General features: G+C 50.0%; 1 protein-coding gene across 1 annotated transcript in view; it reads left to right on the plus strand.

Moving 5' to 3' along the window:
* Positions 1-6,133: 6,133 nt before the first annotated feature.
* The window catches only part of C19H16orf78 (chromosome 19 C16orf78 homolog), a 44,901-nt gene continuing 28,205 nt past the window's right edge, over positions 6,134-22,829 (plus strand). Inside the window, exons 1-4 of the mRNA XM_030833074.2 lie at positions 6,134-16,678; positions 17,744-17,905; positions 18,724-19,933; positions 20,023-20,210. The gene's annotated coding sequence lies outside the window, so the exon portion shown is untranslated. The remainder of the gene's footprint in view (positions 16,679-17,743; positions 17,906-18,723; positions 19,934-20,022; positions 20,211-22,829) is intronic.

Consider the following 22,829-nt stretch of genomic DNA (forward strand, 5'->3'; position numbering starts at 1 on the left):
AACACGCTGCTTCCTGCAAAGCAGCAGTTCTCGGTCCCGGCTGCGCACTGCGGTTACCTGGGGGGCTAGAAAAAGACTGACGCCGGAGGCCCCTGCCACGCGATCCTGCGGGGAGGACAGCCAGGAGTAAATGCATTTAGAAAGGCTCCCGGGGGGATCTAACTAACGTGCAGCCAGGATTGGGAACCACTGATGTAGTCCCAGATTAGCGACCGAAATGAAATGGGTAACCGGGGAGGTAACGTTGGTGGCAGACTCCGCCAAGCTCAAGGTCTTGGCACGTTCCGGGGTCAGCAAAAGGTAAGGATTCCTTGTGAAGGGAGAGGCTTTGGCAGGAAACAATAAGTCTGTATTGGAGCAAATGTCCCCTTCTTTCTGTGACTTCCTGACTGCTTCTTGCCCTGCAGAAACCACAGGGAGCAGGACAGACATAACTGTCAGATAAATGCCTGGCTTTCAGGTCCCTCCTGGCGTTAATGAGATTATGGTGAGAAAAGCCACTTGCAAATGAAGTAAATACTTGAGAGAGAATCAGAGGCTGGGCAATAGTGGACCTGGGCAGTTCCACCTTAAAGGAGGACAGGAGGGGCAGTTAGGGAGGTGTGTGCCAAGATCAGGGGCAGCTGAGAGACCACAGGCTGGCCAGGGCTCCCAAGTACAAAGACGCCAGAGAGCCTTGTATGCCCCTCACACCTCTGCCCCACACCTCCATCTCCTACAGCGCTCCCAGGACTAAGCAGAGCCGGGGAGCAGCATGGGGAAGGGGAAGAAGCCAAACAAGGGTGTAATTGAAGTGAAATCCCAGATGCAGCCTGGTCACAAGAGGGGCTTGGGCACAAATTACATCTCAGGGTTTGTCCAGCCTTGGGACAGAGGGTGCGAGGCTTGTGTACTTTCACGGGAGCCGGGCATTGGCTAAAGGCCACCCGGAAGGCTTTGGGCTCTCTGCGGAAGGGGTGCAGCTCTAGGGCCCAAGGAGCATCCCCTGAAGGTCACAGGTGGGAGCTGGTAGGAGAAGAGCCTACAGAAGCTGGGAGATGGGTGCACAGCGGATGAGGGGATCCGGGAGGTCTGGGCTGGGCACTGACAGTGTTTGCCACGCAGGCCAGAGCATGGTCTCCTAAATCCATTAGCTTAGCACCCTGTATGTCTACAGTATTGACAAACAATAGAGCGTATTTCTACATTTTCCTCCTCTGATGCAGTAGATTTCCTCTTGATACCTTTCTCTCTCTTACTGCCCATTCCCTCAGTTTTCATTGTTTTTTGTTTCTTGTTACCATCGGAGTGGAAATTCTAGAAGGTCAGGGAGAGAATGTGACTAAGGAGGCCACGTTAACCTGTTCTTCAGTTAGGATGCTAGTGGGAGAAAGAGACAAGATACCCAACCAAGGGCCTTTGTAATGGGAACGCTCACACACACACACACACACACACACACACACACACACACACACACACACACGAGAAGCCTGGCAGCAGGTGGTCCAGGTCTGACTCGCTTGTTCAGCAATGTCAGGGCTCTTAGTAAGGGTGTGATATTGCGATTTATAAGAAGAAATATGTCTTTGGCCCTTTATCTGGCACAAAGCTCCTAAAACTCTTGGAATCTCCCAAGAGGTAAGAGCAATAAAGGTGTTTTGTTATGTTTTGTTATGTGACTTTTAGACCTCCAGCCTAAGGATGGAGGCTGGTTGCCAAGAGAACCACAGTCCCAACCCCCGCCCCCATCCCTAACCTCCTAGGAGGGGAGAGCGGCTGGACATTGAGTGCAATCGCCAAAGGCCAATGATTTCATCAGTCGTGCCTATGTGATGAAGCCTCCATAAAAACCTGAAAGGACGGGGTTTGAAGAGTGAGCACGTGGAGGTGTGGGGAGAGTGGTGCTCCCAGAGAGGGCATGGAAGCCCCGTGCCCTTTCCCCACACCTGGTCCTGCGCACCTCTTCCATCTGAGTTACATCCTTTTATAACAAACCTGTAATCTAGTAAGTAAACTGTTTCTCTGAGTTCTGTGAGCCACTCCAGCAACTTAATGGAACCCAAGTAGGGGGGCGTTGGAACCTCTGATCTACAGCCAGTCAGAAACAAGCGGGGCTTGCAACTGCCATCTGAAATGGGGGTGTGAGGGCCGTCTTGTAGGATGGAGCCCTTAACCTATGGGGTCTGATGCAGCATCCAGGTAGATAGTGTCAGAATTGAGTTGACTTGTAGGATACCTGGTGTCAGAGAATTGTTTGGTTGTGTGGGAAAACCTCCCACACCTGTTGGAATTGGGTGCAGAATTTTTTTTTTTTTCAAGGTGCAGAATTATAAAGGGCTGCTCTACCATCCTCTTGGCCTTCCCTCCGTCGTGGTGGCAGCAGGGCTGCAGCAGTCCCTGGCGTCATGTCCCCACACCACAAAATCCAAAATCAGGGAGGGAGAGACTGGCTTTCCTCATGCATCATTCTCCAATCAAAAAAAAAAAAAGGGAAATATTTCCCAGATCCAGGCAGAGACTCTACTTTACAGCTGAGCTGTTGGTCAGGACGGTGTCATTTTCCTATCACTTAGCCTTAGGAGGACTGAGAGAAAGGTGTATCTGCCTGCCGGTCGCTGCAAAAGGCAAAAGGAGGGTGATGGTCATTCTCCAGTTGTCCCTTGGACCCATCCTCTGCCCTTCTCCACCCTGCTGCCAGCTCTGTGCCCTTGGAGGCTGATATCCATGCGTTTTATCACCAGGCTCCGCCCTTGGTATCTGAGTGGGTTCAGCCCACGGGGCGGGGGGCGGGGGTACCAGGAAGAGATGGGAGGGATCAGGGAGAGAAGCTGGGGCATTTCTTCCCTCTGCTCCAGCCCTGCCAGGCCACAGTGTGGCAGTGGCTGCACTTCCCTACTGAAGACCACGGTCAAGGAGATATTGCCTTGAGTGACCTCCTGAGGTATTGTTCTGCCTTTCATACTTAGATCCACAGTCCAGTTGTGACTTTCTCCCTGTTTCTTACTTTGAAAGTTTTCAAATCTACTGAAAAGTTTAGAATAACTTAATAAACACTCATACCCTTCAGCTAGATTCCCCAGTGGTTAGTGTTATGCCACTTTTTCTTTATGTCTCTTAATATATAGATACAGATATAAATAGATGGAGATATTTGTATAGACAGATAATGCACTGAGCTGTACAATTTTGGGTTTTACTGAACGATGTGAACGTTCTAGACAACTTGACATTTCACTCCTAAATACTTTGGCATGCATCTCCTAAGCATAAATACATAACACCCCCAAATTAACCTTAATTCAATAGTATCACCCAACTGATTTTTCTTTTTGCTTAAAAAATACTTTCTTGATAATCCTGACATTAGATAGTGCTTTGCAGCTGACAAAGCACATTCACCAACATTATTTTATTTCATACCCACAGTCACCTTCTTAAGCAACCGTTATCATCCCCATCTTATAGGTGAGGAAAATAAGAATCAGAGAGGCTAATGACCCACCCAGGGTCACACAGCATGACTGGGATTCTGACTCCAAATTCTATGCGCTTTCCGTGACATCACCACTCATTTTGGACAAGGTGTTAGTTTTTCTAGAACTTATGCCCCAAAACATTTCCCTTATTTTTTCCCCCCACCAACCTTCTCATTCACCAGAAATAATGAGGATGCCTTTCTCCACCTTCAAATAGCGATACTCTCGATGTACTGGTTATCCACCTTGGCCTCTGCTTGGTGTGGAAAAAATGCTAGGCAACACGTTTGGAGACTGCATTTAATTTAAGCTAGCGTGATTGATTACATAGTATTTCTTAGCTGCCTTATGCTTGATTCACCCCTTCCTTCCCTGGGCACAGAGTGAAAGAAAGCTTCCCTCCTGGGTGGCAAGAACCTGGTTTATACTGCTCAAGAAGCAGGAGAGGACAGGTGTCCTTGACGCCCAACCAGGGCAGAATCTTGGACTCCCAGCTACCAGATCTCCTCCTGAGGACCTCTCCAGTCAGGCCCTTTCTCTCCTTCACCACTGTCACTGTGCCAATCCAAGCCACCTCGACTCCTGCTAGGAGACTGCAGCAGCCCCTCACCCAGTCTGCCCATCTTCATCCCCTCGCTTCACTCTGAACCTCATCCGTAATGTCTGTCACCCTGGGAATAAAGTACAAAGTCTGTGCTGTGCCACCTCCTGGCTGCAGCTCCCGCTGACCTCGCTGCCTCATCTCCTACCATGCGCCCCTGCCCACCCCAAGTTCATGCCAGGCCAGCCTTGTTTTCCTCAGACAAGCTCAGGTCCCACCCCAGCATCTCTCTACCTGCTTTTTTCTCTCTGCCTGCGGTGCATCCCCATTTCCACCCCCAGCTGCCCGATTATGCATCCTTCAAACCTCAGCTTAAGGATCCAGCCCTGAGCCCCACAGCTGGGTCCCCCAAATGCCTGAATCACACCCTGTGCTTTTCCTGCGTGCATCCCAGCATCTTCACATAAGAAGTGCTCAACAAATTGGTCAATGATCGAATCCTCCCAACTCCTCTAGAGAAAGTAGTGAGGCCCAGAGAGGAGGGGTAACACCTAAAGTTGGTGTCAGAGCCCAGGTGAGCCCAGGCCTTTCTCATCCAAAGCCTCAGCCCTCGCTCCCTCCAGAAGGAGCCCTTCCTGCTTTATCCTGGCTCCTTCATCCGGGAGTGGTGGCCCCCTTGCCCTGCCATCATCACGGGGCATGCCCCACTGGAGGGTGGTGGGAAACCCCCTCACCTTCACTTCACATCTACTTTTCAAACCATAGATGATCGTTTATACACTCGTTTGGTCACTATTACCGTTCACTTATTCACCAAATATTTATTGAGCAAATTATATGTGTGACATTATGCTATTCATCGGTGAGCAGTGAGCAAAACAGGTTGCTGCCTTCAGAGAGTCACCGTGTAGAAGGAAGACAGACCAAACCGCATAAACAGACAGTGAGTGTTGAATGGTGGCCAGAGGGAGGTGCCGGGAAGGAACCCAGAGGGCAGAGTGACAGAGGAGCAGTGGTCCCCACCCAGCATCAACACTCTCGGCCTCCTAACAGAACCCCCGCTGTTGCATTCAGCGGTCCATGGCCTCAAACGTCCCCAAGCCGGGAGAAACCATCCTAACCCCCAGGCCCCAGGGTGAACCTGACTGGCCCAAGGGTAATTCTACCCCCTTGCCTGTAGCCTGTCCCTACAGGCTCCGAGAGGGAGCATGTGACCCATTTCAGGCCAATGAGACAAAGGTAGTTCTGCTAGGGAAGACAGGGACCTAGGAAAGCATCCTTGCTTTAAAGAGAAAGCCAAAAGAAGGGATGGTCATTCGTCTTCCTCTGGGTGCTGTCATGTCTGGCTGGGACGGCTAGGAGCGCTGCAGCCTCATGCTCCCAGCCTGAGGGTGAAGCCAGCCCTGCGCCCAGCTGAGCAGAGAGGTGGAAGAACCAGGTGCGTGGTGCTGCTGTATCGTGAGGGCGCTGGAGCCCTCTGATTTCCCATCCGTGTGAGATTTCCTTTTTTTATAGCCCACCTAAAGCACCAAAATTGATACAGAGATGCGGGCTGTATCTGCTTCCCTCGTAGTTCTATCCCTAACTCCTGCCACAGTGCCTGGAACACAGTAGAGACTCAATAAATCGTTTTGGAATGGGTGGTATGTGTTAGGTCAGACTTCCCAGAAGCACACTGGTGGACAAGGCTTCCTGTGCAGGTGTCATATTATGAAATGTTCCTGGGGGTCTCATGAGGGGGAAGCAGAAGTAGGCCAGGAAGTGGGGGCAGGGGGAGAACAGGAACAGGATCAAACAAAGCCCCCAGGGCAGCTTCCACCTGATCCCCCAGGGAACTAGACCTAGGGAGCTGGGCTTTCTCTTTTTTTTTTTTCTTTTTTTTTTTTTTTGCAGTATGTGGCCTCTCCCGTTGCGGAGCACAGGCTCCGGACGCGCAGGCTCAGCGGCCATGGCTCACGGGCCCAGCCGCTCCGCGGCATGTGAGATCTTCCCGGACCGGGGCACAAACCCGTGTCCCCTGCAGTGACAGGCGGACTCTCAACCACTGCGCCACCAGGGAAGCCCAGGAGCTGGGCTCTCTTAATCCCACTCCTCAATCTCTGCCTGAGGGCCACCCAGGGGGATAGAAAGCCAGTCCCTTCCAGTTTTCAGCTTTCGCAGTTAAAGTGGTTCCAGGAGCGCAAGAGTGGCACCTGCCACCCCCTGGAGCCAAAGATACAGTGAAGCTGGCACAGAAGTGATGAAGAGACCAAAGAGCGTCCGGACGTGGGCCAGCAATGGGGGCCACAGGTAGATGAACGAATAGGCCTAGAGTGTGTCCACAATTGATTCTCAAACAGCAAAACCGAGGCAGCCTTCTGGTCTGCAAATGCTCCCACCATACCCCTCCTCCAGCCAGACGGGTCTTTTCCTGCTGCCCACATAGGATGGCCAGCAGAAGCCCCCAACTTTTATTAAAATGGAAAAACAATCTTTGCATTTCAAAATTATTATTGTTATTCATCTTGAGATTCTTTTTGCAGAACATCAAAACCAGATCATAATTTTATGATGAAATATTGATTATGCATCTATATTTGTATGCAGAGCTCCATACTATGTAATATCGTCCACTTGTCAATATGAAGATGGATGTTCCCCCCAGGCAAGTTTTGATAAAATACTTGTGTTGATATAAAAAGACATTGATGCCAATGCAAATCAATACCTGCTTATTGGCTTGGGTCTCTTCTCCTCCCCGCAGCAGCCGCTCCAAGAGGGGCTTCCAAACACCAGTAGCTCCCAGCCAGTTTGCATATTTCTTCATTACACCACGTGAGTGGGAAATGTCAAGGGAATGCGGACTGGCAGGGGGCTGCCCATACCCGCTCCTGAACCGAATCGGGAAGGGAATGAAAATAAAAGCAAACAGCCTGTAAACAAATCTGAGAGACACTTTATTACTGTCATTAGCAATGCGCTTATCCTGTCTCGCTTTCAAAAGGAGTAATATTTAAACAGCAGAGGAACCAAGAATCATCTCCATCCTTGTCAGGTTCTCAGCATACGACAGGAACTAGGTCTCGCCTTGACTGTGGGCATCTGCCGTGTCTGCCTGCCCAGCACTTACTGTCACCTGAAACTCCATGTATTTAGAACTCTCTAAGAATCTCATTTATTCTCTGCCTTCCCCGCAATGAAGTAAGGTCCCAAGGGGCAGAGCTTTTTGTTTGTTTACTGCTGTATTTCCTATGTCTGGATGCTGAATTAATTTCTTTCTGCTTCATTCATTCATCCAACAAATTGAGCAACTACTATATGACATGACTCTACTGGGTTCTTGGTGAACAAAACATTGTTCCTGGTGAAAAAACATTGGCCAACAAAACAGACATTCTAGTGGGCTAGAGGACAATAGAGATAATAAATATACAGGAAGTTAGAAGGCAGTAAATGCTATGGAGGGGGCAGAGGACGTGCAAAGTAAGGACTGGGAATGCTGGGGAGATGGATTCTGATTTTAAATCGGGTGGTCAGGTGCAGCTTCAGAAGGTAGCTTTGAGCAAAGCTTTGTAGGAGGTAAGGGAATGAGATACATAGCCATGGAGGGGAGGGGTTAGGGATTTCCATGCACTTGGAATAGTGCAGATATCCTAGGGCAAGAGTATGCCTGGTTTATTTAAGGAACAGAAAAAAGTGAGTGGCTAGAATGGAGTGAGTAATGTTTGGACAATTGAAGTAGAGGGGTGATGCTGAGGCTTCTAGGGGCCACCTTGCCCCTAACAGCTGCCGTATGGGAGACCCCATGTGAAGAATAAACAGTCACACAGAGCCCCCTGGATCCAGCCACACCTGAAGCAACTTCTACCCAACATCTTTTCTGTGCTTGAGCCAATATATTCCCTTTTTAAAGTCACTTGTAACTGAAAGAGACCTGAGAAAACAGTCTGAAACCAAGCGACTAGGACGTTTGAGTTACTGTGCCGATGGTGGGTCTCAAAGATACCAGCCGGCTGGCTGTGGGACAATGGGAGATCCAGCCTGGGAGGGCGAGGCCTGGAAGCCATCTGTGCAGGGGAGGCCTGGATAGCTGACAAGTGAGAAGGAGTCTTTCAAATTTGCAATTTTCAAGTGTCAGAATGATGTTGTGCCGCTCCTCTGACACTCGGCATCTTAGGCAGATTCTCCCTGTTTCCATCAACACATCTGCTGTGTGAGGTACAGCCTTTGCACTCACATGACCCAGAACCCACAACTGAGAATGAGAACTCAAGGTGTTAGTTTGTCCAACAAGTCACATTCAAAGGACCAGACAGGCCCTTCTTCCTCAGTTACCAAAGTTGACATAATACTTTCAAAGGATGCTATTCAATTCAACAGGTGCTTTGAACAGCTGCTCTTCAAGATGCTGGGGAGTCAGAAACACACAACTTGGCCTGTCCCATAAAAGATAATCTAGTGGGTGAGGGGCCCTTTAATTCATTTCATTCACATTTATTCCATGCTAAAGGCAAGACACTAGGTGCTGGGGTAGAAACTCCCAAAACAGGAGAAGGACAGACATTCGCATGTGATACTGGTATGTGATCACCCCACCATTATTCATTCAGCAAACTTGAAGTCGGTACTTCCTGTGCACCCAGCACTCTTAGGCATTAAGGATGTAGCAAAAGCAAATGGGCAAGATCCCAGTTCACGTGGACTTTATGTCCTAGTGGAGCATGACGATAACAAAGTGAAACTAATCTTTTAAAGAAAGGATGACTTCTGAAATTGTTAAGTGCAGAGAGGAAAATATATCAGGAAAATATATTCCAATAGAGAGATACTGGGGAGTATGGGGCAAGATGGAGAGGTCCGGGAAGGCTGAGCTGAGCCCACGTGCTGGGAAGAAGCCAGCCTGCAGAGATGCAGGGGGAGTGCTGTAGGCAGAGGGAATGATGGTTGCAAAGGCCTGAGCAGAAGCAGGCTTGGCACACCTGAGGACCAGACTCAAGGCTGTGTGGCCAGAGCTTAGCCGGTGACGAGGAGAGATGGGAGATGAGGTCAGGGTGAGTGGGGCCAGATCATGAGGGGTTCGGGTTTTATCCTAAGTGCCGACACCTTTATTTCAGGGTGATGTTGGCATACTCCCACTCAGATAAATTAGCATTCTCGCCTTGGCCGATCATTCGGGTAGAAACAAGAAATGTACCCAGCAATGCAAAAAGAGGAGGGTTCCGCAGTTTCTCAAGATCCAGACAATGGCACCTTGTGTTTGTTTTGTTTTAAAGAGAAGGAAGCCTGCAAATAAACAGAACCCAAGACTGAAAGTAAAGGGGCCACAATAGAGGAGGGAACCACACAACGCACGTCACAAAGTGAACAGCAAGACGAAGGCAGGAGCAGTTCATCCCAGGCGAGGGACTTGGGAAGGAGTGGGTGACCCCCCAGAGGTGGGAGAGATGTCCCCGCTCTGGAGGCAGCAGCATGGGACGGGGGTGCAGCGAGCTGGCCAGGAGGATCAGGGTAAACGTTGGGGCTGAGAGTGAGGGAGGAAAGCTGGGTGCTGGGAGCAGATTTAAAGTTAAATGGCTGCCGTAGACCTTGTGTAGCCCTCTAAGCTTCTGTCCTTCTTGCGGGGGCTTCAGTCCTGGGCCCAGGGGAGACGTCACTAGGCCTCTGCTCTGCATCTGGGCCGTGGCAGCGTCAGGCTGCAGGAAGGACGAGGTCCCAGGCTTACAGCAAATCACACACCTAGTCCTTGGCCGCGCCTGCTGTGTTTTTGGCAGTTGGAAACGCATGAAAGAAGTTCATTTTTCTGGGGCTTCCCTGGTGGCGCAGTGGTTGGGAGTCCGCCTGCCGATGCAGGGGACACGGGTTCGTGCCGCGGAGCGGCTGGGCCCGTGAGCCATGGCCGCTGAGCCTGCGCGTCCGGAGCCTGTGCTCCGCAACGGGAGAGGCCACAGCAGTGAGAAGCCCACGTACCGCAAAAAAAAAAAAAGAAGTTCATTTTTCTGTAGCAGCTACTGTGATGAAGCAGGGAGAAGTGACTGGAAAGGTCAAACATGCCCTTCACCTACTCAGCTCATAAACCCGGGGAGAGACCGAGCCCTGAGCCTTTGGGAGGAGAGTAAACCCCCCGCTGTGCCAAGGCTGCAGAGTTGGAGTCAGGGTCGGTGCGTCCTGGGGGAGACCTCCTCCTGTTCTAGCTCACCAGGCCCTCTGGCTGAGCTTTCTGTACAGGGTGGACAAGGAGGAGATGTGCCTCTAGGGTTCCAGGGCCAGGTGCCTTAGAGAGGCAGGTTAGGGTTGTGGTCAAGAGAACGGGCTCTGGACTCGGAATGCCATCAGTTCAAATCCAGAATGGCTGTCATCCTAACTTGAGGGTGACACCGTTGAGGCTGAAACCAACCAATAAGATATTACAAAAGGAGGCCAGCAGCGTGAAGGAGGCCGTTCCTTCACCATACTAAGAGAAGCTTCACTGAACCGCAGAGCAGGTAAGAAGTGCAGCAGCTTGAATGTCTCAGGTGGGTTCCCTGGTAGCAGGCACGAGTGGGGGGCAGAGCCCAAAGGTAAAGCGTTAGTGGATGGCTTCCAGCATTATCTGGGACGGAGAGGGGTTTCCACTCCTGAAAGGGCCTGGATAGCCCTTTCTAGGAAGTTTTATCCCAATAGCCATCATAGTTTGAAGACAATGTCGTTAAAACTATGAACTCCCTAACTCTAGTTCTATGCCCACCAAGCATCCTTCTTATTTCAAATTAGCTTCCTATGTTATGTGCGAGAGAGAGCGTGTTGACAGAAAGAGGACCAACTGACTGTTTCTCTTGGTGGGCATGTTTTCATTAATAAACCAACTTTACAGCCTCTCTCTCTCTCTCTCTCTCTCTCTCTCTCTCTCTCTCTCTCTCCCCCTCCCTCTCTCCCCATCTCCCAGACGAGCATTAAGCCAAACACTAGGGGATGTCCCTACTGTTCCGACCCCCAAGGTACATATTGCTTTCCCACAACCCCTCTCCTCCTCTTCTCCTGTGCCCACTGTGCTCCACCCCTCCTGGTATATCAGAGCTCAACAGAGTCAGGTCAGAGCTTGAAGGATTCTGAGAGCCCACTGAAAGCAATGACTCCTGCACTGAGGTTCACAGAAGTAGCATTGGGTCCTGTGAATTCTTGGCAAAAATTCAGAAAACCTAAGGGAATCCACGCATTAGCCGATAATGAGACCACACAGACTAAGTACAGCATCAACCACTTCATTAAACTGGGAAGCTTAATACTGTTTCTATCGCACAATCACTCCTAAATGTCTTTTATTAATAAAATTGGGGAAGTGAATTAGTTATTCCTTAATAAGTGCAGAGTGTTTAATTGGCAAAATCTTTACAAAGAAGAGGATCCACGAGCGGTGAGAATACTAAAAGCTGTCCTTGTTCTATGGGGTCAGAAAAGCTGAGCTGCCACCCGCCCCCCCTCACCATTTTACAAGTGAAGAAAGGGGACACAAAAAATACTTTTCCTCAAGTTTCAAATTTCCACTTCCCTTAAACTCTTAGAATATTCTGTAACCCTTTATAGCCTATAGCAGCTAGAATCATGAGGGATAGTCTCTCTAGAGTCTGTTTCCTTTTTCTGAATTCACTCAAACCTCAGTGGATGATAGATCTGACCCTTGAAGTCAATATTACACATAAATAAGAATCATCCTCAGTTCACCTACTATTCTTGGTGGGAGGGGAGGGAGGGAAGGAAGTGGTTCAGTAATTTTTAAGTGGGGGAGAAGGGTGTAAAATGACACTCTTACTACACCAGTAGTTTCTCCACATTATTTAATCTTCACAACAATCTCATGAAGAAAGTATAATTTTCCATTTCACAGATAAGAAAACTAACATTTGGAGAGGTTAAAAGACTTTCCAAGGGAGCAAATGTTTAGAAGTAAAGCGCAGTTCTAGTGTTTAAGCCCAAGTTCATTCCATAACGAGGCTCTATAAACGCCACTGGCTTCAGCACCATGGACAGAGGCAGAGCCCCCAGAGTCTTCACTGGGAAAGGACTGGGGGCAGAGAGGGTGGGAAGTTGGGTGCTGAGTCCCAGGGAAGAACTCTAACTACAGAAATGCCTGAACAAATAGGAAGGGGCCAGGGCCAAGGAAAGAGCTATTATCATCATAGTCTCTTCACATCTGCATCAAACTCCTCTTTTGAGAAGCATTTTCTATCCTCCTACCAACTACTTAAGCTAGAACAAGCATTGTCATCTGTAAAATGCCATTCCCAGACTGCCACCCAGAGTTCTTATAAAACACAGATGAATCAATGGATGGAAAAGTTATCTGAAATTCATAAAAATTCACTGTTAAGGAAACAGCTGTAGGATTGGGATTCCCCCAATCCCAGTGACTTAACACAATAGACATTTATATCTGGCTTGTGTAAAGCCCAAACAGGGATTCCTGATAGCCAGGAAGCTTGCCTCCAAGAGTGATTCTGGTACCGGGTACCCTGGGGTCCTTCCTCCTTGTGGCTCTGACACCTTCCAACATGGCTTCCTGTGTTTAGGTTCCTGTGTTTATCGAGCTAAAAGGAAAAATCATGAAGAATATCCAGGGAGATTTTTATAAGCTGAGTCTGGAAATGGCATACATCACTTCTCACATTTTATTGATTAGAACCCAGCTCATGGCCACACCTACCTACAAGAGGGGATAGGAGGTGTGGTCTAGCAGTGGGTACAGGAAGACGAGGAGATGAGTTTAGATGAACACAGAGCAGTTTCTCGCTCCTGTGCAAAGCTAAGTTGTCACAATCACGTGATTCTTAGCCCCACTTGAGAGCTTGAAAGTGGGAATAAACTAAGGACAAACCATGTTAAATATCTTGACTCCTGGGCTTCTACTGGATGAATTCCACATGTGGATAATCTTGGATTCCCTAGCTGGGCATCTTGTGACCTCCATGGTACAAAAGCAGGGGAAATTATTACAAGCTAGAGCTGTTAGATCATTAGATCCCCCAGGAAGATATGTATATCTATATAGATAGGTAGGTAGACAGATAGATGATAGATAGATAGATGATGATGATGATAGATAGATAGATCTACATTCCTGGAGATTCTAATTCAGCTACCTGGCATGGACCTGGGATGTGTTTTTAACCTCAGGGGATTTTTCAGGACTCTTTCAGTTGCAAGTGGCAGAAATCCAACACACATGCTCTTAAGCAAGACAGGAAATGCACTGGTTCATGTAATTGTGCCAGGGATAGGATTAATTTGGGTCGTGGCTGGATATAGTTTCAAACAGTCTCATTGAGACACCCCAGCTCTCCATCTCTTACCTGATCTCTTCAGTAGAGGATCCATTTTCAGGCAATCTCTCTTCATGGGTCAAGGTGGCCACCAGCAGCTCCAGGCATACTTTTTTATCCACAGTCCCAAGAGAACACTGCTCTTTCTCAGGAAAAGTTCCATAATTTATCCCTTTGGAACTAATCGTTCTGGCCTGGATCACATGCCTATCCCTAAACCAGTCACTGTGACCTGAAAAATGGATCCTCTGACTGTCCAGGTCATGAATCTGGGTCATGAGCCCGCCCTGAATCTGGGGGCAAGGTCCGAGCCATACCACACACATGGACTAGTTTGAGGCGGGGGGTGGTTCCCCAGGGACAACCAGAGTGTTATCCCCAGAAGAGGGGGGGACAGGGAATGGGTGCTGGGCAAGCATCAGCAACAGAGATTCTCATGCACTAGGCTATGGGGGGCTTTGAGAGATGTGGGAGCCCTGACCTTCATACTCCCCACAGGGCTGTGGGCAGGTCCCTCAGACCTGCAGAGAGGTCTCTGCTCACCAAGCTGCCTGATGCCTTCCATTCCTACTCCGGAAGCCTGTTGAGTACTCTCTACATTGAACACATGATACTGGCATGACCCTCCAGGCTTCCTTTGTCACAGGACAGGAGTGTACCAGACCCCTTCACCCAGACCCTCTCAGCAGCCTTAAACCCAACAGGCTTGGCCCTCTTCCCAAGGCCAAGTGCTCGGTTGCCAGCGGCAGCAAGGACTCCAGCTGATGGTGACTTTAAGCAGAGGTTTATGGCCTGAGGCCTCTGGGCAACAAAGAACCCACACACCCCTCAATCTGAAGTCAACACTCGAGTGTATGTACATAATATGTGTGCATGCTTCTCTCCACCTGGGGGGAAAAAAAACCCCCACAACTTTCATCAAGTTACCCAAGGAGACATCCTAAAAAGACTGAAAACCACCAGTGTCAACGATGGCTTCTCTGGGCATCTGCTTCAAGTATTTAACGGCGAAGTTTCATGTACCATAATACGCAGTCTGGAGAAGCAGGGAGCCACAGGCCCACTTGAAATATTCTTAGAGCAATGTTTCCCAGAATGGGTTCCTTGGAAGATGGATTGATGTGATCTTATGTCTAATGAAAGGAACACAAACATTTCACGTTCAAATAAGTTGGGAACATGCTGAACATGAACTCATGGGGTATCCATCTGGGAACCCCCAGTCCTCAGGGCTGTATGTTTGTGGTGGTGACTTTGAGTTTGTGCTGCTGTAAAGAGGTCTGGCGGCAGCAAGCAACTGAAAATTTCAAAAAGGGGGCGATACTTAGAAGAACTCATTCTCTGTTCTTTGCCTGAGTTAGAACAAACAGGGTGCCAGTATGTTTGCTAGACCCCCCGGCATCTCTGGATGTCTGTGAGCTGTGGAGTGGCAGAGGGGAAGAGTGAGGGACTGGAGTCAGCACGCCCTGGGAGGGCTCGTGACTCTGGCACTAACTGGTTGCGCAGTTCAGGCGTGGACTTGACCCCTCTGAACCTCAGCCTGTGATCTGTAAAAGGGTTTGATGTGAGGATAGAGTGAGATCGTGTAGGGAATGCACGGTGTCTGGCACTCAGGAATGCCCACCCACAGGCAGCTGAAGCAGAAGACTGTTTGGAGGTCTGGGGTCTGCAGAGCTTCCTTTGCCCTGGCAGCTCCAGGAAATGCCCCACGTGTCCTTACCTACCTTCTCCTCTTACCTCGGCTGTCTCCTGCCTGCTCTCGACAGCTCCCCATTCTCTCCCCCTCAGGCTCCTTTGCTGCCACTCTGGGGACCGCCAAACATTGCTGGCCCTCTTTCCTGCCCTCTTGTGGCAGCTGAGGGGGTAGCAAAGGGACGATGCCCTCCAAGGCTGGCTCCCTCCCACCTGCCTTGGCATCTCCCCTGGCTCCACCTTGGGTCAACAAGCCACATGGAAATGGATGCAGAGTCCTCACTGTTGGCTGACACTCAGACTGAACTTAAGGTCACCCTTTGTGATATGTCACCAAGAGCGAACAAATCCACGCCGCGTCTATTCTATCAGAGCGTGTTTCTATCTGCATCTGTCATTGCTGATTGCATTTGAATGGGTTTAGTCTCCATTTTAAATAAAAGATTTATGCCTTAGCTGTCAGAGCCTGCCTTCATTTGAAAATTTAATCTTGTTTCTAGGAGTCTAAATTAACTTATTAGATTTAGGCGTCCCTCGTGTGTCTCGGAGAGAAAAGGAGTAGATTCTCCTCTGCATACGGCCCCGTACATGCCACACAGTGGAAGCCAAGAGCAAGATGTGCTTCACCATCCAGCGAACCAAGGCAGGACAGAAGCCACCGTCTTGGACAGTTTTATTTGGTATCCTTGTGTCCAGGAAGTGTTTTTCTGGGTTCCCAGGTCTCTGGGCCAGCTTCCTGACCATTAGCTTGGGGGCCTGTGTTCCCTGCACCAAATTTGCCCTTTCTCCAGAGTTTTGTGGAAGCCCCAGCAGAGACCCCCAGTGAGAGACCAACTGGTCAACCTTAGCTGTGCGAAGAAGTTCTGAGTTTCCTTCGTATCTGTGTTGTATCTTCTACTCTCTCAGAGCGCTCACTAGTTAGACCACAGGGTCAGAAGACCTGGGTCTGAGTCCGAGCTGTGTGACCTTGGGCAGGCCACTTAGCTTCCCTGACCCTCGGTCTCCTCATCTGAAAGATGGAGGCAATGTGAATGCCCATCTCATAGGGTTGCTCTGTCCCTGAGTGAGAAAACAGGGGGGAGGCTCTTAAGAGCTGCTCTCTGTAAGTGTGTAGCTACTTCAGCAGGTATGGTAGGGGTGCACGTCTACCTCCTTTGGAGGTGAAGATGTGGGTGCTCCAAGGGAGAAGTGTCTGCTTGGGGTCACAGCATCTGTGAACGGCAAGTGAATGGCAAAGCTGGCCCAGAACCAGGAATTCTGATCCCAACCCAGTGCCGTGGGCTCTTCCCTCCCGCCCCCACCGACCCCACCCCCATCTCTGTCTCTGTCTCTCTTCCTCTCTTTCCCTCTCTCCCTGTCTCTCTCTCTCTCTCTCTCTCTGCAGTAGACTAAATTGTGCCTCCTAAAATTCACATGTTAAAACCCTAACCTCCAATGTGGCTGTATTTGGAGAGAGGGTCTTTAGGAGCTAATTAAGGTTAAATGAGGTCACAAGGGTGGGGCCCTAATCTGATAGAACTGCCTGTTTTATATGAACAGGAAGAGCTCTCTATCTCTCTCTCCCTCCCTCCCTCCCTCCCTCCAGGAGCATGCACTAAGGAAGGCCTTGTGAGCACATAGTGAGATGGCGGCAGCCTACAACCCAAGAGAAGAGGGCTCAGAATGAAACCTGCCTTGCTGGCACCTTGACCTTGGACTTGCCAGCCTCCAGCCCTGTGAGAAAGAAATTTCTGTTGTCAAGCCACCCAGTCTATGGTGTTTTGTTATGGCAGCCCAAACAGACTAATATACTGTCTCTCTCTGTCTCTGTCTCTGTCTCTGTCTCTCTCTCTGTCTCTCTCTTTCTCTCTCTGCCTCTGTCTTTGTCTCTGTCTGTTTCTGACTCTGTGTTTCTGCGTCTGTGTCTGTCTCTCTGTCTCCCTCCCTCTCTCCTCCCTCCCTCCCCAGCAGTCCCTGACGTTCCCGTAGCACTCTCGCCATCTGCTGGTCAGTCTCAGGTTAGCAGGCAAGGTCCAGGGCAGCCCCTTCCCCTCTCTCTCTCTCTCTCTCTCTCTCTCTCTCTCTCACACACACACACACACACACACACACACACACACACACACACTCCCTAGCCAAGGATGGGAGCTGGACGGACTCTCACCACCCTGTCCTTTGCCCTCCCTCACACCCAATAACCGGGCGCACCTCAGTTCCTGACACATGAACAAACATTTATTTTTTGTTATAAGCTCAGGACCACAACTGACCCATCTCTTTACCGACCCTCACGCCCACCTACTCACTCATTGCCTGGCACACAGTAGGTGCTCACTAAATGTTCCTTGAATGACTAAGGGAAGGCGCTCCCTTTTGAGAATTTCACAAGTTCTCCTCTTTGGGGGCTCTGAGCTCAGGAAGGAGAATGTCTCTTCGTCCTGGTGGGACCCCTACACGCTCACTCACGCAGGTAGTACCCACAGTCACACCCTGCACACAGTGCCAGGCACCACCTGCCCGGGCTACAAGGTGACAGATTGGGAGCCTTGTCTCCTGCCTCATTAAGTGACCTCACAGCCAACTCTGCAAGGCAACCTGGAGCAGGGGACATGCATCTCTTTTTTTGTCACTTGGCAAAACAACTCAAGGGGAAGGAAGATATAGTGACTGTCTCCATAATTCAGCTGTCTCAGCCTGGGAAGGAACCGTTATCTGAGGGGGCTAATTAAGATGAATCTATCCAAGGGGAGAAGAAACCCCAGCTTCAGCTTTCTAACCTAGAGGCTTCTCCATTACTCCAGTTCCTAAATCAGTCCAGGGTGGCAGGGGAAGAGGAGGCTCCTGGCCCAGCGTGCTCAGCCAGGGTCCTTTCATCCTCATCAGGCCAGGACAAGGGCGAGGAGAGTGAGGAACTGGCCTGGGGCACAAGATTTAAGGCAGTGCCACAAACAGGATCGTGCAAGGTGAGTATCACCCATCCTCCCCTTTGCTCTCCTGTGGCTCAGCACTGGCTGTTACTGATCTCGTCTTGCACTTTTTGATAGTCTATTCATAATGGACTTTTTTGCATGAATTTTGATTTTTTTTTAAATATTGCATTAATGAAAGCGGGACTTAGATATCTGCACGCCCATGTTCATAGCAGCACTATTCACAATAGCCAAAGGATAGAAAGCAACCCAGGTGTCCATCGTTGGATGAGTGGATAAACAAAATGTGGTATATCCACAGTGGAATTTTATTCAGCCTTAAAAAGGAAGGGGCAACGATACTCCAATAAAAATTAATTTTTTAAAAAAAAGGAAGGGAATTCTGACACATGCTACAGCATGGTAGAAACCCAAGGGCGTTATGCTAAGTGAAATAAGGCAGTCACAAAAAGACAAATGCTGCATGATTCCACTAATATGAACTACTTAGTCAAATTCAGAGAGACAGAAAGTAGAGTTATCCTGGGGGCTGGGGGAAGCAGGGAATAGGGGGTTAGTGTTTAATGGATACAGAATTTCACTTGGGGAAGATGAAGAAGTTCTGAAGATGGGTGAAGATGGTTGCACAACAATGTGAATATACTTAATGCCACTGAACTGAACACTTAAAATGGTTAAACTGGTAAATTTTATGTTATATATATTTTACCACAGTAAAAAAATACTGCATTAAAATACTGATCTTAATTGCTGAGATTTTTGGCACCCTCTTAAATGTTATGTCAGAATTAAGTACCTCTTACCTCAGCCTTGTCTGACCCTGAATTCCTCACATTGTCCCCATCTTACAGATGGTGGAGCCTGAGGCATGTTATAGGCCTGCCGAAGGAGACCTAGAAGATTCCAGGTAAGCCAGGAACTCAAAAGCCAAGCGCCCAGCTCCCAGCTAAGGATTAAGTTCGATACAGCTCCCCCTGCCTGCCCACCCCTAAGACACTTCCAGGGAGCTCTGTGTACACCACCATCCTTCTGGAGTCAGCTATTCCTTGAGTGGAGTCTTATCCCACAAATAAGGACCTCAGTGGACCCAGAGATCCTGCAGCTCAGCCCCTGCCCACTCCTCCTCTTGTAAAGACCCCATTCCTAACAGCTACAACTCTCTGCTCCCTTGCAAAGAAATCTCTAGGACTGTGGTCAAGTCCATTTTCACACTCTGTAGCTATAACAATGGCTGCTACTTTTTACCCAACATCTATCCCCTCTCCTTCTTCAGTAACAGAACCCAAATTTAGCTGGCACAAGTTGCCTGGAATAAAGGCTTCATTTCTTAGCTTCCCTTGCTAGCTGGGAGTACCCACAAGCCTTAGATCTGGCCCCAAACATGGAAACTGAAGCACCATGTACAGGTTCAAAGATGTGTCCTTATAGAGAGCAGCACCCCCTTTCTTCCCTTTTCCTCCTTTCTGTTGGCTGGAAAGGTAGGCATGATGGCTGGAGCCTATGCTGCCATATTGGAGGATGGAGGAGCACAGGATAGAAGGGGACTGGATCCCTGACATGGTCAGGGCCAGGGCAGCCCTTGCCAACCCACCTGCACACTTCTGTGAGAGGTTCAGTTCCCAAAAAGTCACAAGTCACAAGCCCTGGAGCAGATGAGCTGACCCAGCCTCCCTCTCCACAGGGCAAGGACTCTATGTAGATCACTTCCCAGCCCCTCCTGGTCATTTCTGGAACATTTCCTAATAAATTACTTTCACAGGAATCTTGGGTGCAGGGTCTGTTTCTGGAAACCCAACCTAGGACTTCCTTCCCTCCCCATTTGGTCTTTCATAGCCTGTATGGTGTCCAGGTAGGCTGTAGTACAGCTGGTCCCGAGGGTCATTCTGAACCATTCACCACATACTTCTTTAAGTGAGAGAGAAACTTCTATCAAGCTTAAGCCACTACTGTGTGGACTTGAGCAAATCTCTTGGCCCCTCTGGCTTAGGTGTGCCCCCTGTGAAATGCAGATACAGCCCAATGAGAAAATAGACATGAATGAATTTGGTGAACTTGTAAGAGGTATGTTGTGGACCGAATGTCTGTGTCCCCGACCCCCACCCCACCAAATCCATATGCTGAGATCCTAATCCCCATTGTGATCGTATTAGGATGTAGGGCCTTTGAGGAGGGAATTAGATCATCGTGGGATTAGTGTCCTTGTCAGAAGAACACCAGAGAGTTTGCTCCTGTCTCTGCTCTCTGCCATGTGAGGACACAGCAAGAAGACAGCCATCTGCAAACCAGGAAGAGAGCCCTCGCCAGGGCTGTGATCTCAGACTTCCCAGCCCCCAGAACTGTGAGAACTAAATCTCTGTTCTTTAAGCCATGCAGTCTGTGGTATTTTTGTTGTAGCAGCCGAGCTGACAAGGTACTCACCGAATTATCTGGTGAGTGGCCAATCCCATGAAAACCAAGAGCTCCCCCAAATCAGTGACAAGCTCCAGATGTTTATTTCCAGCAATTCTGGCTGAGAAACTGGGTCCCTCTGACTTTGCCATAGGGAATGTGACCTGAATGTCCTCTATTCAGAGCAAGGCTGTGGGGACCATGCCCCTGCCCTCCACACCATTTTCACATCACTGCTGCTCCCCAGATCCCCCCACACCCACCCTGGGACCACTTTGCCCTTCAGCCTCCCAGGCACCCCACACCCACCCCGTTCACAGCCATGTCTCCTCTGGGCTAAGAAGTGACAAAGCCTTGGGACAGGCTCCCACAGCAACACCTTCAGCAGGAATGCAGGCACATGTCCCAGCCCCAAGGGGAGGCAGGGGGTGGGGGAGGGATGGGGACTAAAGGGGAGCAGGGCCAACACCAAAGGGTAGAAACAGGCCGCTCCCTCCTAAACCGTGAGCAGAGATAAAAGCAGTCATGGGTGGTGTGACTGAGCACTTCACAGTTTCCAAAGCACTTTCTCATGCACTATGTCTCTTATTCCCAGCAAGGACATAAAGGTTCAGAGAAGGCAGAGATGTCGCCACAGTCACACGGCAGCCAGAGATAGCGCATTGACCCACCTTAAACATTCCTCAGAATTTGGAGAGCATCCTAGACACTTGCGCCCTCAGCGGTAGACCTGGGGGCGACAGTGAAGGGGCACTCACCTGCTGACCATTTCCCAGCGATGGCCTGACCCCTCAGGGAAGGGCCTGGACAGATGTTGGAGGCGCCCCCTCACAGACGTGGATAACACATGTCCCTCCTAGAAACTGGACGTGGCTCAGTGAAGGGGACATATCTGTTGGTTTTGTCCTCTGTGATACTAGCACCCCAATATTGCCTTTGAGAACCATCCCTCCCCACAAGATACATTCGGAACTCTTAGTCAAGGGTCCCACCCGGCAGAGGGGTGATCATGTGAGAGCGGCTCAGCCAGTCAGATTGTCCCTATCACTTTCACACAAGTCCCAGATGCACAGTCGATTTCTGGGAACCCAATCTCCCCACTTGGACTTTCACAGGCCATGTGATGTCCAGCCAGGCTGCAGCACAGGCAGGTGAGGTCTCCCACCTCACACCAGTGAGGGATGACGGCACCTGCTGTGAGCCATTGCTGCCCTTCGTCCTCTGCCCAGCCTCACATCACTTTCCTCCTCACTCCAGCCTCCTAGACCTTAGTCAGCTCCACGGGCTCCCCCAGCCCCTTCCCAACAAAGGACCTCTTTCCAGGTTCACACAAGGCTCAGCTCCAGCAATGCCCTCTCAGGGAGGCCCTCCAGGACCGCGTCGAGATGGAACTCTACCAAGCCACCCCCAGGCCAGCTGAAAGCAGCGCAACAAGAGAGATAGCAGAGCATCCCTGCAGAAAACACTCTCGAACTTGGTCTTGAAGGAAGGGGAGGATTCAGACTTCCAGAAGTGAAATGGGAAGAGGGTAGAGAAAGCATTTATCAGCCAAAAGCGTGGCAGCTTCGGGGTCTGCAGGCAGCACGGAGGTAATGAGAGATAGAACTGAGAACAGGCTGGAGCAGATCAGGGGTGCATGGAAGTATGAGGTGAGGAAGTATGAGCTTTTCCTGTTGAGTCGGAGGGAGTCTGGGGGCCAAGATTAAAGACATCAAAGTCACAGCTACTTGCAGTCGTGTGGGGTCACCCAGGTGGGCAAGGTCAGAATCAGGAACCAGGGCGCTGGGCCCAGGAGCGTGACCGAGGTGCTGAAGTACAGCCCCAGGGGTAACAGCCTGGGGTACTCGAGGGAAACGCAGCTTCTCGAGCAGCCGCTTGCTTAGACCGCAACCTGGCCTTTAGCGCCGCCCCAGCCCTACCAGCCTCAAGGCCTCATGGCTTTTGAAGTTCCCAGCCTTCTCCTAGGGAAGCTGGGGGAGGGGTAGAGCCTGGTGTGTTGGAGCCAAGGTCACTTTTCACTTTCATGGCGCTTCATCTCCTTACTGTGGGGAAGTAGTCTTCTGCTTCTAATAGCACTCGGTAATATTTTTCACGTGCTTATTGGGTTAGAAATCTTTCACACAGATTAATCCTCACCACAACTCCTGGAAACAGGTATGGTTATTAATCTCAGGTTTTACAGGTAGGGAAACTGAGGCAGAGAGGTTGAAACCCATGTCCACAGTCACACAAGCAGTAAGTGGCAGAGCCATCACTGAACCATTGTGCCACACTGCCCTGAAATGGACAGGGGTGTATCATCTCTCCCTCCCCTGAGCTGGCCCAGGATCCTGCCCAGCCCCTGTGGCCAATCCCCTCCCTGCCTTCCCGACATCCCACCGGGACTCCCGCCTTGGCGCTTCCCAAATCCTGACAGCCCTCACTCCTTTCCTCTCCAGCCCCACCCCATCCTTCGCAGTGATGTCCCCATCTTCACCCTCCCCACCCAGGTTCCCTTTCACTCTTTCTCCTGGGAGCTTTAAGCAGGAGAGACACCTGGGAATCTGCTCTGCAAACTGCTTGGGACGTC

This window comes from Globicephala melas, chromosome 19, assembly GCF_963455315.2.
Source record: "Globicephala melas chromosome 19, mGloMel1.2, whole genome shotgun sequence".
In the NCBI taxonomy this organism is placed as follows: domain Eukaryota; kingdom Metazoa; phylum Chordata; class Mammalia; order Artiodactyla; family Delphinidae; genus Globicephala; species Globicephala melas.